Raw genomic sequence first — 19,719 nt, 5'->3', positions numbered from 1 at the left:
AGTAAATCTAAAAGGATTTCATGTAGAAGAACACCTACATTGCATGTTTGAGAGATCTCCTGAAACATTCTATTATCAACATTTGAATTAGTTATTTAAATAAAACAATAACCGTTGATATAGTTTTTCAAGCCAATTATAAATAATAAGAAAATGTGGATTTGAAAAACCCGAAATTTTGCAAAATCCTTTTATTTTTTCTGGCTTTATTTGAAAATGAATTTTAAAATAAATTACATATTTGCATTTTCATTCTTTTCGCTCTATCCAAGGCGTTAACATTTTTGCAATCCAACGTTTCGTCGGGGCCATCATCTGGCAAATTTTTTGAAATACGTCGCTGCTATTTTATGACAAAAGTGATTTTTCGCAATACTAATTAGAAATAATAAAACATTTCATAAATTCGTATTATTTTTTTATTAGGGACAACATTTTTACATTATTTATTAAAAATAATTTTTGGATACTTTGTGCTGTATTGACTTTTATACTGTTATGACTTCCTCCAATAGATATTTTGAAAACGTTCAGAGCCGTACTCAGGAAAAATGATAGCTAAAACAAGCTAAAAACGATTACAATACTAATATCATCTAATTCAGAATTAAAAATGACTAGATTTTGTCATAAGCGACGTATTAAAAAATTAACCGTCGGATTACAAAAATGTTGACGCTATTGGTTAGAGCGAAAAAAGTGAATATGTAAATACGAAATTTATTTTAAAATTCGTTTCCAAATAAAGCCAGGAAAAAAAAATAAAACCATTTTGCATTATTTCGGGTTTTTCTGGATATCTCCGGAACTACCCGAAATTTTAAAACTTTTTAAACGGCATATTATTAGGTATAAAAAACACAACTTTTTTCTAATTTGAGCCACCCCGTATCTCTTACCGTTTCCTAGATCCCAATGCTATCCCATCCTTATCTTGGATACACTGTATATTACTGCAACATTTTTTCTTACTTATATTGCTCATTAGATTTTTCTATTATTATCGTTTCGCTGTAACTAATTCGAAATATTATATCTTTTTATCGTTGTAAATGAAAATATAGCAATATATTCGGAATATATTTAGTTGATATAATAGTTTTCTTATTTCTATTGTCACCTTCAATTCAGTAGGACTTTAGTTTAAGAATTTCAACAGACCTTGATAGAGTTCAAAGGTTTAGCACTATGATTTGAGATTTTAGGATCTATTCACTATGGAGTCTAGGACTCTGGTGTCTGTTGTCACTGTTCTTGTCTGGTTAGGCATTAGCTTTTTGGTTATGAGGTGTCTTTGGATGGGAAAGCTTGTTTGGAGACGGCTTCCGTGTAGTGTTCGTATGTGGGCAGCTTCAGGAGGTGATTTACCATTAGAATGTCTTCGTCGAAGTGGACAGCGTCGACGGATGCTTGAAAAGTGAGTGTGAGCGTTGTGCTCGTATTTGTTCTTGATTTTTTTGTGAGAGAATCTAACTCTGGATAAAAATGTTAAAAAATGTTTGAAAAGCTTTATTGAGTTTTATAGTCACAAAATAGTATTTGCATAGATAGTAGTGATGGCATGAACAAATGAAATTTGGATCGTGCACACACACACTAGCCAGGTCAGCGTACCTATTTATATATTTGTAGAAAACGAGAGTGGACGTTCGTACACAACATCCTTCATTTCTAAAGCTTTATTGGAATATGGCATGTTCCTCGATTTGTACTTTCCATAATTGAGATTATAATAATTAATATAATATAATTATTACCTACTTTTCAAAATATTGTGCCATACCTTTAAAAGTTGCTGATGAAATTTTAATATGAACGAGTCTACTACTGCATTTTTTTAAAAGAGGAAACTTCAAATCCAGCACCGACGCGACGGCGGACTTCACGAAGCATGAAAATTGATGAAAGCATCGGCGTAAAAAAATCACGAACCATGACATTAGTTTAGCGATTAAACTCGTCGCTGTATAGTTTTTGTTAATAATGACTTCCTTTTGATTGGAAATACCTAACCAAGGGAAAGGTCATTAGATTCGAAATCGGAGATTATTGTTCGTATAAGGAATAAGTGTTATTATATATTTAATACATTTTCTTTGTTCTCTAATGTTCTGTTTTATGTCCATTCTTTAATTATTTTGTTTATTACCCAGTAATTGCTATTGTTATTGATGCCCAAAGAGGTAGACCATTATCACCTATATTAAAAGACCTCACATCTCTCATGTTTGGTAAGGTCTCTAATTTTAACTAAATGAAATCGATGCGCGCGCTGTTAGTATAATTATATTATTTTGGAAAGTATTACAAGATTAATAATTATTATGCTGTACAACATCATGCTGTTTAAACAATTTTACACATCCTTGCTATGTGTCATACGCGTTTATTCTAAAACTTCGTTGAATTAAATCAGGTTCTAAATATGAGATTAGGTAGCGGTTTTAGTTGTGAAGTGAATTGTAAAATACAGAGTCGAGGAAACAGTAAAAGAGACCTATTGTCCATGATTTTAATTTCCCAAAAGATAAAGATGACAGCTAGTTGTGGGAATAGCAAGGTTTGTCATTTATATTTCGCCCAAGAACATTTACAAAAAGATTCTAGAACAGGTAATATTTCAATTTTAAAATTAGATTGTCCTGGTCTTAAACTTCTGCAATACCCAATACCTGGTCAGTTTTCAAACTATCGTAAATAGTTATAAAAAAAACCGTCATATCACCGTAAAAGTAGAGATGAGGGACTCTTAGAAATTGAAAAAGCTCAGCTGAATATTCATAGAAAATTTTGAAAAAAACAGTTTCCAAATAAAAGAAATACATTTCAATTGCTATTAACGTGTATTTCAAATGGAGAATATTTAGAACATAAAAAGGATGATACGGCAAAAATTATATATGTTTTGCAAATACTTTCTTAAAAGCAGCTGTAGTAAAAGAAATATCAAATTAAGTAAAAATAATAAGAGAAAGCGAATTGCTATAATAAAATTAATTCAATTATTTAATAGATTCATTAATATATTTTTTGTTATAAACTTTTAAACCACATTGATTGACGTTGATTTTTACTTTTAAATTTTGTTTTTTATAGGAAAAAAATCGAATCGGCCGCGGCGAAGGACTCAGTTCACGATTAGCAACTCCATTTAAATAGAAGGCTCTATAAAAAATATAATAATTATTGTATAGATATCTAGACCAGGCGGGATCTGTTTCAAAACACCCATGTATGGATGTAACGCTAATTTTTGCTTTAATGGCTCTAAAATGATATAACAAAACATAATTTCACTATGCGCGCGCTCCAAAACGTGTGCTAAATTTATTATTAAACAAATAGTGAAAAAAATCGAAAAAAATCAATTTTTTTTTCTCTTTTTTCCAACACAGTTCAAAAACTTTTTATTTTAGAGAAAAATTGAAGAGGAAAAAAAGAATAGTAATTAAATTTTACACATGAAATATCTATTTTAAAATTAAAAAATACAACATAATTATTGCAAATATGGCAAAAACAACAGAAAAAGTGAAAAAATTACAATATTTTTGCGATTTTTTTAAAAGTACTTATATTATAGGTAGGATCTTCATACTTGGCCAAAAAATTCTTTTTGATATAATAAAACATCACACCAATTTTTGTTAAAATCGGTCCGATAGTTTTCGAGTAATAATTTTGCAATCCAAATTTTTGAAGAAAAATGGAAATTTTTGCCAATTTAATTGAGCCTAAATTAAGACTTCTAGGTACTTACTTGAAAATTTTATCACATAAAAAAGGAAACTCAAACATTAAAATGCATCCAGAAAAATTGAAATTCGTTAATTAGGAGAGTCGTGGTAATTGTTTAAAGTTATAACTTTATAAATTCATTATAATTTTTATTTTTTAAATTATGCATTTAAAGTACTCGGAAAGACGCTTCTTTAAAAAAAACGTGGTGATTAGTTAATTGGTTCCATTATTTGTGCATATCTTGCTCGGTCCAATAGTTTTAATCGACATTTTATATGGGTTGCAGAAGGGCACAAGTTATGCAAATTCACTCCCGGAAAGTACTCGGAATGACAAAGGCATTTGTTTAAAAAACAGCCCTCCAGACCTCGTAGTTGTGCCAATTAACCAATCACCACATATTTTTTTAAAGGAGCGTCTTTCCGAGTATTTGAAATGCTAAATTAAAAAAAAATTGTAATGAATTTATAAAGTTATTCTATTTGTTTATAAGCGCAAAAATGACGCATATCTTTAAACAATTACCACGGCTTTCCTAATTAACAAATTTCAATTTTTCTGGACGCATTTTAAAGTTTGAGAGGCCTTTTTTATGTGATACAATTTTCAAGTCTTAATTTAAGCTCAGTTAAATGTGCAAAAATTTCATTTTTTTTTTTAAATCTGGATTGCAAAATTATTACTCGAAAACTATCGGTCAGATTTTAATGAAAATTGGTGTGATGTTTTATTATATCAAAAATATTTTTTTGGCCAAGTATGAAGATTGTACCTATAAGTACCTTTAAAAAAATCAAAAATATTGTAATTTTTTTCATTTTTTTTTTGTTATATTTAATTACGAATCTTTTTCCTCTTCAATTTTACTCTAAAATGAATAGTTTTTGAAGTGTGTTGAAAAAAAAATAGAAAAGCAAATGGAATTTTTTCCAATTTTTTCACTATTTATTTAATAATAAGTTTAGCACACGTTTTGAGGCATTAAGCAAAAATTAGCGATATAAAACATCTACACCAAAACAGATCCCGTTTGGTCTAATCGTTGAATCAGCAAACATACTTTGCTATGGTACGAAATATGTCTTCTAGCGCTTTTGATTGGATTTTTGACTTTTGAATTTTTAATATGCAAAGACATACCACACTGTTTAATTACTTACTGAGCAACAAGCGTTTTACCACTGACGTGACGCACGTACGAAGCGTGGGGCCTTGTTAATCCAGACTGTAATTGGTTGTTGTTTTTAGTTGTTATCGAGAATCCTGACGTTTCGATATTTGTATTCTACTCGAATACCGATACTGAGAATTGAGAGCATCAATTATAAAATTATAATGCATCGAAATTGTTTTTTAATGCTTTGAAACCAAATTTTAGTTGTCTCTCTTACTCTCTTTTCTTAAAAGTCTTTTTTTGGGTAAAACAATTTATTATCAAACGGAACTTTTTGTTTTTCATTCTTTTCAAGTGCCACTGAAGGTGTAAGGACAGATAAAGATAAGCTATTAAACGTTATACAGGATGTTTAGGTATTAAAAGTAGTTGAAGTTCAGAAACTTCAAAGTTTAATTCAGGTCATCAAAAAAATCCTGTAGTACTATTAAATTTGACACTGTATTAAGAATTGACCGAATAAATACAAAATTACTACAGCGTAGCTATATTATAATATTAATAAGTTTCTGTGAATGTCACTTTTCTACATACGAATGTGTGCATATGTAGATATTGTTGAATCTTCTGCTTACATCACAATCTCGAACGTTTCTAGGTACTCTTTAACACCTGTTATATAGTGTAAATAGAATGTGAATGTACGGCTAGCTTAGATGTGTTTATCTGTCACTAACTCAACTAAGTACTTGTATATATTTTCGAAATGGGTATACGTTTAAATTTACCTTAACGTACGAATATTTTATAGCATTTCGATATGGTTTGTTTGCACAAATATTAAAAGCAATTTCATAAATTGAGCTCAGATATTATCTCGCATTTTTTAAGATTGATTCATTTACTTTCTCTTTCAAGATTCTGTTATTGACGAGATAGTACGTCAATGATTAATTTTACCGTTTCATTAAAGAAGAATTTAACTGTTTCCGACATGTTTGATTTGAAACTACTCGGGCGCATCAAATGCAAGAAATAATGGCGACTTTGCAACAGACTTTCAGGGTTGATTCTGCCTTCAAAATTAAGAAAAAAAACTGGAGTAATGGTTTTTTCTAAAACGATTCCTAAGAGTCCTATGATCCTGAAATATAGAACAAGAAATACAGTTTTTTTATCAATTATTTAAGAGTCATTGAAACACTTAAACTCTTAAAACCTAGTACAGTTCAGTTTCTTCATAGTAACTACAAGTCCACTAAGAACTAGCAAGTGGTGTCACAATTAGAAGGGATCTAAAGGGTCGAACTGTAAAAAAAAGATTATTGTAGACATCGCAGAGAATTCTCTCTACAGATTTTAATAAACCATTTACAGATAGATAAAACTTTTGTGTCTAATTTTTTTCGCAAAATATACTCTAGGTAAAAAAATCAAATATTACTACAAAGTTGAGCGTAATTTTAGCAAAGGAGTTTAATAATAATAATTCCACATTTTTCACTTTCATTTCGTTGAATTCTATTTCTACTTTTTAATTGTTTCTTTTTGACTTGGTTAGAGTTATTTGGAATAATGGTTATCAGAACTAGTTCGGAAAATGTACAACAATAATTTTTAAAATTCGTATATTATAAAAATAAATATTCTGAGAGATTCGGCTTGTATCAAGCTTGAAGTCTTCAATGACACTCTAGAAAAAATCAAAATTACTAGAAATTTTAGTCATTGATTTGTCATGTGCATTGTCAAAAAGTCATTTTTTTGTATAAATTCAAAATGACCTATTAGGTTCAAATGGAACCCAGCGCAGATCATCATATTACTGATTTCAATTATCTTCATGAATATCATGAAGAATAAATTATGAATTACAATAAAAATACCCTGTTCTGTTTCAGATAAAATTGACGAGGGATTTTCTTCTACTTGTTCTAATTATCATGTCACACAATTCTTCAGTAGTAAAAGATGCCACTGTTACATTGCATTGCTCGTAGGTTCTAGTTGAATTAAACTGAGTACAGAACAAATAGGAGTATCAAGGACACTCTGAGAGTGGCTAAATAATCTTTCTTATATAAAAAAATAGAATTAATGAACCTCTCAAATATTATAGGTGGAATTTCACATTTCACTCATAGTTTCTCATAAAAAGAAAACACTTAAAGGAATCTAGAAAAAATAAATGCTTTACTTAAACGTTTGTTCATTAATAATTTTCATATTAAAAAACATATTTCCGTAATGAAACATATGTAGTATGTAACTTGGGGATGATTTTAAAAGTTCTCGATAAGTTTTAAGTGAACTCTATCTCCCATTAGCAAATTCTCTCTAAGTTTGTAAACAACCTGTACAAAACAATTAAGGAGTCAAATAATATGAATTATCAAATCTAGAAAAACTGCCGCTCCAACTTAATTCGTGTAAACCGGATCGTACGCGGTTTCTTGTAACCCAGCCCTTAGCCCCGCCACTCCAAAAATCCACGGAGTCCTTTCGCCTATTACGGATAGGATCGATAAGAGCACGCCTTATAAATTGCATAAAAGCCATTTTATCACTTGGCGATCTTAATTTAATGATTTTAATCGAGAGCTGAGATTCCCCGAGCGTATCGTAGATCTGCGCAGATTCTGGTGTAAGTTATCCAGCTGGTCTCTAGTACATCAGGATGTGTCGCTCGGTCTATGAATCTAGTAGGCGACATAGCATCACGCACGGGCAGTTAGCTGCGTGCCGATGTTCACTTTGTTAAGACAACGGCCAATCACATGACACATCTCGGTATGTATGTGTCCCGCGCATATCTACATCTACATAAGTTGGAAGTTATTTGGTCATCCGCTTTGAATTCTAATATGCGAACAGCGGAGTCCGATTCTGGCTTAGATCGTTCTAGTCAATGAAACGGAGATAGCTTTTTGGAGGTCCGGCCGGATTTCTTTATCATTCTGAGCGTGTCGTGAACTGCAGCAGGTGGAAAGAATGAGTAATTCATAATTTTGGAACCTTTAACCTTTTCGGAAATGTGGATACTGACATAAATATTTTGGGTCAATTCTTTAAAAGGTGATTTAAATGATTTTTCATGTTTGGTTAGTAACGTTGTTTCTGAATGCAGAAATATATATTCTACTTGCATAATGTTATCAAAATAAAAAATAACCAGATGTATCACATACTCGGAACTAGCCTGACATAGTTTTAAATGTAAATAATGCATATATCCACAATTCTTCCTCTTCAATGTTTGAAGAGTAGCACAATAATCGATCTTTGTGGTGAGCTTCTATGGACCTCAAATGCAATTTTAAACGTACTAATTTCGGCAATACTAACTAATATGTTATGGTAACAATAAAGTATAATGTCGTATTTGTACTAAATTATGTCAAAATATACCCATGGTTGTATACAGGTGTTAAGAATTATTTTAACAGAATACTTCAGTCAGGGGTTGTTTCTAACAACCTATTTTTGCCTATCCCTTCACAACGAGAAGTAGATAAATGCATCACTAACTATCATTGTTTGCTCTGCATATTGTTTTACTCTGCATATTGTCCGGAAACTGTAAGAAAAAAAATAGTTGTAATTCTACGTATTTAAATAATAATGCAAGTACTTATGAACTACCTTGAAAACTCTATATTAACGGAAAGTTATTTTTTAATGAATATTTTATCACTTCTTTTTCAGTTAAGGGAATTTTTGAGATAATTAAATAGCTTGGTATTAATGACCTAATATTTTACAAGCAGATCCTGTCTGAAGTCGACCTTATTATTAATTTCCAAAATTATACAGCATTTAATATTTTCCAGCAACATTTAAAAACGTTAAAATTGATCTCTGTTGCAGTATAAACAAAACAGGATTTGAGCATAAATGGAAATTATATTTTTATTACAAATTTTAGTATCTGTTGGATCATTTTTATTTACTTTGATTAATTTATAAAAAACTAATCCGTTTTGATTCGAAAATAGATAGTTTTATCAATTTGAAACTAAAAGATCACCTTTTTGTAAGATGTTTTAATGATCTCTAATCTTAAATAGATTAATTTGTTAAAAGACCATTTATGGCTTTAGGATTTTTATGATTTTTCTTCGTAGATGCAGTTTGCTACCACTAATAAATATATGAAGTACGAAAGAATGAATTATTGCAAACAATATGAATTAAAATATATCTTTGATGTTATGTAAATTTGTTAATAATGAGTTTTCGAGAAACTCTTATGGTACCATTATTTTTACAAGTAGTAGCACCCCGTAAATTTAGTGTTCCTAGTTTTTAGATGGTTGAAATATTTCAATTTTCATTTTCAAAACAATGCGTTCTTTTTCCTGAAAACATAGATTTCTTTCTTTATACATTTTTAAAGATTAATAAATTAGGGAGGCAAAAAGGATGTTTGACAAATCACATTTGTTTGATCCTTGTGGCGCAAGAGTTTGTTCACTGACCTTTTTTAAATTGCTTTAATTTTCATAGACAAATAAGTCTAAAAAATGTATTTATACCGTACGCGCCTAAAGTATAGAATAAATTAAGTAAAAACGAAACAATTTTTTTTTGGGAAAAATCAGGTCGATTTTTAATTTAAAAAAATACATATTTTAGCATAAAAGGCGATTTTCAACCGTCACTTGTTTTCGAGTAATGACGTCATCGACATTTTTTGTAAATAGCAACCCCCTATTTTTTTCTTGTTTCTGAAAGATCGTTTCATTGTCGATCCGACAGTATTAAAATGTTGCCATCTTACATAGGAAAGTTTTCCAGTAAATGACGATTGAATATTAGAAAACCCAATTCAATTAAAATAAAGCAAAAACGTTATCAAATTTAGTTTTTCGAAATGCCAGTAGTTTTTTATGGTGTAAATCTTTACAAAGTGTCACTGTCATACCGAATTTCCAAGTATTGTAAGCGATATAAAAATTATTGTTGAATTTAAAGTATTATGGCACATTTAACTGTCACACAAAGCATTGAAATTTTCTCATCGGATGCGGGGATAAGACTAGAACGCAGCAGGAAGTTTGCGATTTATTTAATGAAAAACATTCAGATCGCCGTATCAGCCAATCAACAGTCAGTAAGATATAATCTAAATTTAGAGAAACTGGCAATGTTGTAGATATTCCAAAACCTGGACGTCCAAGCGTTAGTGAAGATCACAAACAGAACATTTTGATAAGTTTGGTAGATAATCCTCATAATACTTCACGATTGGTTGCATTAAACAATGAAATTAGGCAGACCACAGTGCTACGTATTCAGAGAAAGGAAAAATATCATCCCTACAAGATGCAACTTTTGCAGGAACTCAATGAAGATAATCCCGACCGCCGCTTACACTTTTGTGAAATTATGATGGATTTACACCGGCAAATAGTTTTTTCAGACGAGGCCACGTTTTGTCTCAATGGTACAGTGAACCGTCAAACTTGCAGGTATTGGAGTCGGGAAAATCCTCATTGGATGGCAGAGACACATACCCAATACCCTCAGAAATTAAATGTGTGGTCTGTAATAGTTGACAACAGAATAGGAACCCTTGCAGGACAAAGATATTTAGAGTTTTTACAAAATGACCTTGTTCCAGCCCTTGCAGTAATTTTTCCTAACGATAACCCTGATATTCCTGATGACACCATATGGTTTCAGCAAGACTGTGCACGAAGATTTTCTGGACAATTGTTTTCCTAGAAGGTGGATCGGCAGACGAGGACCGTTAGAATGGCCCGCGAGATCCCCAGATCTTACACCCCTGGATTGCTGTAAAATACCCTAAAGAGGAAAAATTAAGAGAATTTTTGACCATACCTACTCTCTAAAATACCTTTAAAGGACACTATTCTGAGGGGTTAAGTTTTAGCAGCAGTAAGATGATTACAATTACAGTAATTTTAAATAAAAACGTGTCCTTTTTTCAAATCGATAGGCTAATTCAAGGAATATATCTAATATGTGCATTTAGAGAAAATATTACGTCCGAACAAAATTGAACGCAAAATCAACTTTCAGTTTATGCACCCTGTACATAGTGAGTTACAGTACGTTCCTTTTCCATTAATTTTTCTCTTTTAATTGCCGAGGCAGGTGTGGATATGATTAATCAAAGATTATATCAAAGTTAGAGGTAATCTTATAAACTGTACCTCCATGGTTCTTTCATGGTAGAATTGGAATGCGAATATCATAGGCGTCCGCTCTCTCGGTGACTGCTATAAATATAAATATCTCCACTTCAAAATAATTGGATTTATGGAAATATTCTCGTATTATGTACTACATAAGTAACAGTCATAGAAATATAATCGTTGTGGAATGTTTGCGCTGACTCATTTTGCGATCTAAGATAAAATAGAGTAGATACCTACAAAATGAAATAATTCGGAAAAAATTTCTGCAAAATTGAAATATTTTAAATTGGAAATTCATCCATACATATGGACGTTTCAATTTTGGTTTTCATAAATCAAATAAAGAAATAATCAACTTATTAATCCTTGTTTTTATGCAACTTTAAACAACTTCTAATGCTCCTCAGATAAGAAAAGTGTGTTACAAATGTGTCTTATGTATTGATTTATATAGAATTTTTGAAAACAATGGTGAAAAGTTTCTGTAAATTTGCATTTGTATTAAATTGAAAAATATTAAATTATAATCTTTAAGGAAATATAGATGTTTACTTTTACTTTACTTTATTAAAAAAGTAATAAAAATAAAAAAGTTAAACTTTTGAATTCACTTTTGTAATAGTTATATACAGGGTGTTAAAAAAAAGAGTGTAAAATATTTCAGGAGGTAGCAGAAAAGCCTTAATAAACATGGGTCCGCAAAGTAACGGTTGCGGAGATATGGACCACTATTCGTTTTTCAAACATTTTATTTTATTAGGAATAAACCGACAAAGGAAGCTTTTAACAAACAAAAAACAAAGTTACAGAAGATGTACAAAGTGCCCTCCGTCCATTTCCAAGCAGGCACGACATCCTCGTCTCAACGATATTCGAACTCTTTCGAAAACACCCTGCTTGGTTTGGATTTATTGACACTTTTGATTAATCCGTAGCTGCAGCTCTTCCAGGCTATCTATGTACAGGAGTACCATACACTAATGTCTTCAAATATCCCCAAACAAAGAAATCTAGAGGGTTCAGATCAGGCGATCTTGGAGGCCATAAAACAGGTCCGGCCCTTCCTACCTATCTATGTGGAAAAGTTTGGTGTAAATGCTCTCTAACGGCCATGGAAAAATGAGCTGGAGCACCACATTTGTTGCCTCTGATTCAAAGGAATGTCTTCCAAAAACTCATACAGTGTGTTCTGCAGAAAGTTGAGGTAAGCAGCGCCTGTTAAACGATTTGGTAAAACAACAGGACCTAGAAACCTGTCACCTATAATACCCATCCAAATGTTTAATGAAAAACGTGCCTGATGTCCAGATTCTATTAGAGCATGAGGATTTTCGTCGGCCCAAATATGCGTATTGTGAAAATTAAACACTGCATTTCTTGTGAACCCGGCCTCATCAGTAAAAAGAATGTTTGCAAGAAAACGAGCGTCTTCAGCATCATGACGTAGAAACCAGCGGCAAAAAACCAAACGTGCTTGATGATCATTTATTGGATTTAAGGTCTGTACTCGTTGCACATGGTATGGATAAAGCAGTTGCTCGTGAAGGATTCTCCAAACAAGAGGACCACTAATTCCTACCTCGACTGATATTCTCCGCACACTCGTACCTGGATTCTGCTCTACCAGTGCTAGAATTTCTTCTTCCGCTCTAGGAGAGGATACCGACCTTAGTCTTCCGGATAAATGGCATTGTTTGCTCAAGGAACTGGTATCACGCAATCTTTGGTGAATTCTTCCAAACATGCGTTGTGAAGGAATCTGGCGATTTGGATAAGCGTCAACATAAAGACGTCGCGCTTCGGTGGCGTTCCCATTAGCACGACCATACATGAAATGCATGTCTGTTAATTCTGCGTTAGAGTAACCAGCCATAGCGAAAGAAAACTTGTGCACTGAGAACAACTGCCAAATACGTACTGTTTATTTCACTAAACATCAACCAACTATTATAAGAAAATACACAACGTTTTTGCAAAATAAAAAAAGGGGCTAAAAACATAAAACATTCCATATCTCCGCAACCGTTACTTTGCGGACCCATGTTTATTGAGACTTGTTTGCTTATTTTGGTTCATACTATTACCTACTTAAATATTTTACACTCTTTTTTTAATACCCTGTACAATTTCGTTAAAAACTTCTATTCTATCTATCTAAAAATTTTCAGCCTTACGGTATGAGAGAATTACGAAAATATTCTTAAAGAACCTTTCCTTCAATGTAATAACTTGTCTAGGACATGTTGCCACTTTTCTAAAATAAAAAATTAAACTTAAATTTTACTTTAACTTTCATTTAGAGGCGTGTCATTACCTATGGAAGGATAGAATACTACTTATGAAATTCACGAGAAAGCTTTTGCGTCTTTAATTTCTGTTTTAAAATTTTTGATTAAATTAAATAGATTTAATAAAATTGTCATATCGAAATTAATTTAACATGTATTTATTGATAAAAAATCAATTGCATATTCAAAAGAAAGTATTAAATCAATATTGTCATAAATTTAGTAAAAACCGAAAAAAAGGCAAAGTTTGAACGACCATAACTCAGTCTATTTTTATCGAAAAAACTTTTATAACCCATCATCACTTCCATCACTTTTTTATCCACCATCATGTTGTAGGAAATTTTATATACTTTTTTTTTCTATGAAGTAATGCCTATACCTATCTCTGCTCAGAAAAAGTTATTTGCATAATTTTTTTGTTAAATTGTTTTTAATATATTTTGCAGTAAATAAATTTTTAAAATTTTTTAAATAATCTATTTCGATAGAAAAACTCATTATCTACAAAATTTTTCCTATGCAATACCCTCAAATTTTCCTTAGTTTTCGAGATATACTTAAAAAAACGTAAGGTTTGCATTTTCACCCCTATCTCCAATTTCCACCCTCTAATTTAATAACACTCCGCGGTTTTTTAATTATAAATAACCATGTGAACGATTCGTGCAATAAAAACCCATCAACGTTGTAGTTCCATACCATATGATCAATAGCCTATAAATTTATCAGCGGAAAACATACCCACGCTGTAGTTCCACGGCAATATTGATTATCTGCAGGATCGGTAAATAAACCAAAATATTCTGCAAACTATTAAAATAAATAAAGTACATGTTTACATCATTGTAAAAAAGAGGAATCGTAAAAATGACAAATAGTTAAAAAAATTTAAGTTTCATTTATGAATGTAAGTCTGTTGTTTTTTAAATATTGCTTTAAAATAGTAAAAAGGTTTATTTTCTTTCGTATTTACCATTTTTCCCTAGATTTAAACGTAAAAAAGATAACGGGGGTATAATTTTATATGAATGACCATACGTTCAGTATTTCTATTAAAAGGAATATGCTTTAGCAAACTTAACAAGACAAATACCAGGTTTTTCCTGATTTTAAATCTTCCCTTAGTTTTTTGCTTGAAAAAGAAAAGTTTAAAAAAGTCGGAAGTATAATTTCTTTCGACTTGCTTTTATGAAAACTCTACTTGCGCTCTTAATTGACGTCGTCAAGGAGCTTATCAAACTGCCTTTGCAGTTTCAGAAAGTCTTTTCCCTTTGCGAAGTTAAGCTGGGGAGATTTATGTGAATCATCTTTTACAAAAAGTTTTACTAAAACTGTCAGTTATCAAAAAATCTAGCAAATGTCTCGAGTAGTAACAAATTTGTCGTCTTTTGTCATAAAATTTTTCCTCTTTACAACATTTGACTCCCGTTAATTTAAGATAATGGATTCGTACATAACTAAAGAAATTATTGATAATGCCTATACCATTAACGTAATTTGAAAGGATCCGAAGAACTGCTGACATAAAAAATACCAGAAACGTTAGCTGTCAGCAAAACCAACAATACTTTCTATCCCGCAATACTGTCGAAATACTGGTAGTCACCCAACGACCACTTACACCAGCCTGTACCCTTTCACGATATTTACAGTTAAGATACCTCGGATCGATATTTTAAGACTTGGCCGTTAACCTTTGATCCGTTCCCTTGATTGTGCTTTTCGTTTTGTTTCAGATTGATTAGAGTTTTCCCACAAGAGTATTAAAATTGTGAACTAAGCATTTATCGGGTTAGTGTTCCAGCCGAGTGTTGGAGTCTCCGCGGCGAGCGTGAGTGGTAGTCCTGCTGTACTGAGTGCTGTGGTGCCGCGGTTCCTGTCGCTTCCGCCATTCCACCGGCGCTGGCCCGGCCTTCTCTGCTGCGATCTAAGGTAAATTATGGACTGTTATATCTGTACTTTCTGGTATATTTCATATTTAGTTAGCCGGTGCAGGATAATCCTTATAAAAGGGGATCGACATTTCGCTCTATTTTTAAGCTTTTTTCAGGATAAAAAACTGTACCAATTGCTTCAGAAATTAGAAGAAACGAATACTATAACGAAACATTGCTATTAAAATTAAAATTAAACATCATAATATAAAAACAATATACTTACAGGGTGTTTCATTTCTGATGTGCCAAACGAACACAGATGATAGAGAAAGTAATTTTCAGCAAAAAAGTTCATATCGACATGTGTCCGAAAACGTCCCCATGTGACGTTATGCTCTTTAAAAGGGGTGGCCCCCTTTAAAAACCAAACATTTGTGTATTTCAGTCTAACTTTAATAAAAATATTTTTTTAAATGAACTTGAATGAAAACGGACAAATTAATTTGATATAACACTCTTAGAAACTAAATTTATGAACACTGAACTTTTCGAATGCCAATCATTCATGATATAATAGGTTAAATAAATTTTACCAAAATGGAAATTGAAGATTTTTTAATCTACTTTCTGAAAAAAATTGTATTTTTTAATAGTCAGATGAGGAAAAATAGTGGCATTCGAAAAAATCGAAAAAAATTGAAAAAACCGAGGTTTAAACGTTCCCTGAGAGCAGCCTAATAAATTGCGCGCATTTTCGATATTTTTCCCTAAAAGATAATCCCTTTACCTTTAAAATACCGCTTGCTAAACTTTTTTATCTTTTTTCTATTCATAGTTCTATGATTTTGACACTAAAGTAGTTCCAGTCGTTCATAGTGCGCCACAGGGGAGCGTTTTCAGTAGTGCTGGCAAAAACCGGAAAAAAGTGAAACCGGTTAACCGGGTTCCGTAAAAACTGATTTCAGATAAAACCGGTTAGTCGAATAGTAGCTAAAACCGGTTATTCGAATAACCCGTTACTTGAATCGCCAAAACCGAATACCGTGCTTTACAAAGACAGACCCGGAGAAATTGTCTAAAAAAAGTCATTACAAAAATCTGGAATAACCGGTTTTCGGATATTTGAAGAATGGAATAACCGAATAACCGGTTTTCGGATTTCATAAAAATCCGAATTATCCGAAACTGGTTAACCGACTATCCAAAAAACCGATTTCAGTTGCCAGCACTAGTTTTCAGACACATGTCGATATGAAAATTACTTTCTCTACATCTGTGTTCGGAAATGTACTTATATATTGCTAAAAATTTATTTTGTAAACACTATTATTAGCTCAGAATCCATGGTTCAGAAACGGCGTTTCCAGGAAAAAAATGTAGGTTTTTTCTCACCGGTTCTATATGTTTTTTGGGGTGCTGAATCCGAATCTGAGGTTTGTCGGGTTCACAAGGAAAATTGCAAAAAACCTCAAATTTTCGGCACTTTTTTCAACTTTTTAACTATAACTCGAAAACTAAGCGTTTTTTTGATTATAACTATGATATACCAAATCAAAGTAAATTTCGTACAAATACGTATAATAACTCTAAATTCTGGAAAACTTTTACATTTTTTTATGGGAAAAAACCTTTGCTGACTGTATTATAAACTAGTGGAAAAAATGTTTTTTCATTTTTTTTACAGATTATGAGCATTTAAAGGCAAAAAACGTGATCCTTTAATTTTTTAAAAAATTCAATAGATTGAAACAAAAAAACGGCTTGATGGATCGAATTGAAACTCTGTAGGGCTTTTAGAGGTACAATGACCTGTAAAAGGCTCACTTAATATTAGTCATTTTCCCAATATTCTCAATGTGGCACGTGATTTTCTAGAAGACCCCTAAAAGTCCTATTTTTTACGATTTATAATATATTTATAACAAAGAGAAAGTGATCCATTTTCATTCAAAGTCCGATAGCTCAGCGAGAAATGGTCGTATCGAGACCAAAAAAGAAAGAAATTGAAGCTAAATGAACAACCTATATAATCCATAAGGTGGTTTTAAGTTGGAAAAATTTTTTTCAAGGCCGTACACCAAAAATAAGATCGAAAAAAATTTCGAAAAATTTTTTTTCATAATATTTATTAAGATTGCGCGATACGTGTTACTTGAATAAATATTTTTTTGCAAGATCCAATAATTAGAAACTTCAAGCTTCAAATTGATTTTTTTTTACTCCAATACGACCATTTTTATCAAAGATACCATTTGAAAAATCGCCGTAAATATAGATTTTTTTTTGATCCCTTAATTTTTTCCACTAGTTTATATCAATTTTATTCAAATAATAATGAAAAAAGCACCTATAACTAAAATAAACAACCCAAGTAAAGTGATTAGTGTTTGTTTTTTTGTTATTATTTCAATTTGACATGGGTCAATTGTCTCAAAGAATGAATTTTTGCTAATGTATTATTTTTACAGTATTATGGTTTATATTTCTAATTTTAATTGTAATATTTCATCGTTGTATTGGTTTGTATTATCTTGTAATGTAATTGTTTTCTCGTCCTTCAAAAATAAACCTCAATTTAACTTATTTTTTAAATAATTTATACTAATAAAACAATAACACAGCCACACAAAAAAAATTCTCAGAAACTAAAACTACCATACTTTATGTATTTTAACCTAAATTTTATTTTATCCTGCCATTTTTTTTTAAATTTCGATTTTATGCTAAAAATAAGCGGAGAAATGGCATAAAATCGAAGATTTAAAAAAAAATTACAGAATAAGATGAAATTTGGCTCACAGAATTCAATTCAGGAGGTCAAAATAGTCCAATTAACTAAGCCTTTAAATCGAAATTTTGTCAACTTGGCTGAATTTTTGATATGAGTTAGTTTAAGGTATATTATAACAATAAGTGAGAGTCATTTTTTGTTCAACCCCCGGCCAAGGGTGGAAAAAGATAAAACAAAGGGCTTTTTCAAGATAACTCAAAAAGGGTAAGAGCTAGAAAAAAATGCATGAAAGTTGTAAAGCAGACAATTCTACATAAAAATGGTCTCTTAGCTTTTTCTTGTACTATTAAAATTAACAGAGTTAGGGAGGCTAGAAGTTAAGGGAAGATTTCAGAAATTTAATTTTGTTAAATCATTAAAATTAACGATTAAAAATTTGATTTTTTGTTATAACTTTCTTATTAAAAATTAAAAAATATATCTATTTCTCTGAAAAGAAAAGTTACATATTTTAGAGCAGATTGAAAAAAAAAAAATTACAAAATTCAATCATTTTTCTGTTTGTTATGATTTTTTTTAAATTTCTGAAATCTTCCCTTAACTTCTAGCCTCCCTAACTCTGTTAATTGTAATAGTACAAGAAAAAGTTAAGAGGCCATTTTTATGTAGAATTGTCTGCTTTACAACTTTCATGAAAAACTTTTTTTTCTAGCTCTTACTCTAGCTCTAGCTCTAGAGTTATCTTGAAAAAGCCCTTTGTTTTATCTTTTACCACCCTTGGCCGGGGGTTGAACAAAAAATTACTCTCACTTATTGTTATAATATACCTTAAACTAACTCATATCAAAAATTCAGCCAAGTTGGCAAAATTTCGATTTAAAGGCTTAGTTAATTGGACTAAAAATACATAAAGTATGGTAGTTTTAGTTTCTGGGTCAGGACGTTTTTCTACAGTGTGTCCCCGGATGAACTAAACTGTACTTGTAATTTTCTTTATTTCGCATTTTCCATAAAAAGTGTAGCTTATCGTGAAGAGTCATTAGCCATACTCAGACTTTCAAAATAAGATACAGGGTGGTTAGCAAATAAGGAAACGTGAATTTGTGTCACGAGTAAAGTATTAGTTCTTTGAGAGTAATTTAAAAATGTAACTGAAAGAAGTCGTTTCTAATGTTAATAGTAGTCCAGATATGAAATTTGAACGTCGTATATCAAAGTTGATATTTTTGCAAAAATTATGATTAAAATAATTTTATAAATTCAACGAAAGCGCATAATTTATTGAATAATAACAAAATTATTTCCATTTCTAATCTGTTTAGTTAAATGTTACGGTATAGGTGAAATATCGTACAAATATGCAATTGAACTTTTCAATAGAAAATATCCCGAGGTGTAGCAGCAATTTCAATTTAATGTTGCTATGTAGAAACTAGAAAAATAGCTATAATTTGCCGAATGTAACATGTTTTAAATAAAATTGTTCACTCACGAAAAAAATAAAATAATAAAAAAAAATTTTCATCTGTTGTTGACACTATTATAACCAATTTTTTTAACAAGACAACCTTTCAGGAAAAGATAGGTAAGAATCTAAAATAACCCTTAAACATTTTACTTTTTTAACTAACTTTTTAATTATCATGTGTCACATATCACATGGCGGCCATACAGTTTTTTGCGAAATATGTAAGTACTAAAATGTATTTTTCATAATTCCACTATTTCGTGAAATAATTAAATGCGTCAAGTAGGTATTTACCGTTATTCAAGCTAAATTAGGAATTATTATCCTTCCATG

At 31.1% G+C, this 19,719-nt stretch overlaps 1 protein-coding gene across 2 annotated transcripts in view; it reads left to right on the top strand.

Annotated features, from left to right (window-relative positions):
• LOC108904981 (ankyrin repeat domain-containing protein 11) overlaps positions 1 to 19,719 on the top strand; it is a 518,946-nt gene that overhangs the window by 24,569 nt on the left and 474,658 nt on the right. For both annotated transcript variants that reach the window (XM_018707737.2, XM_018707727.2), the window contains exon 2: positions 15,047 to 15,242. The gene's annotated coding sequence lies outside the window, so the exon portion shown is untranslated. The remainder of the gene's footprint in view (positions 1 to 15,046; positions 15,243 to 19,719) is intronic.

Source organism: Anoplophora glabripennis, unplaced genomic scaffold (genome assembly GCF_000390285.2).
Source record: "Anoplophora glabripennis isolate ALB-LARVAE unplaced genomic scaffold, Agla_2.0 scaffold8, whole genome shotgun sequence".
In the NCBI taxonomy this organism is placed as follows: Eukaryota; Metazoa; Arthropoda; class Insecta; order Coleoptera; family Cerambycidae; genus Anoplophora; species Anoplophora glabripennis.
Note: the sequence above shows the minus strand (reverse complement) of the source record. Positions and strands in the feature narration are given on the sequence as shown.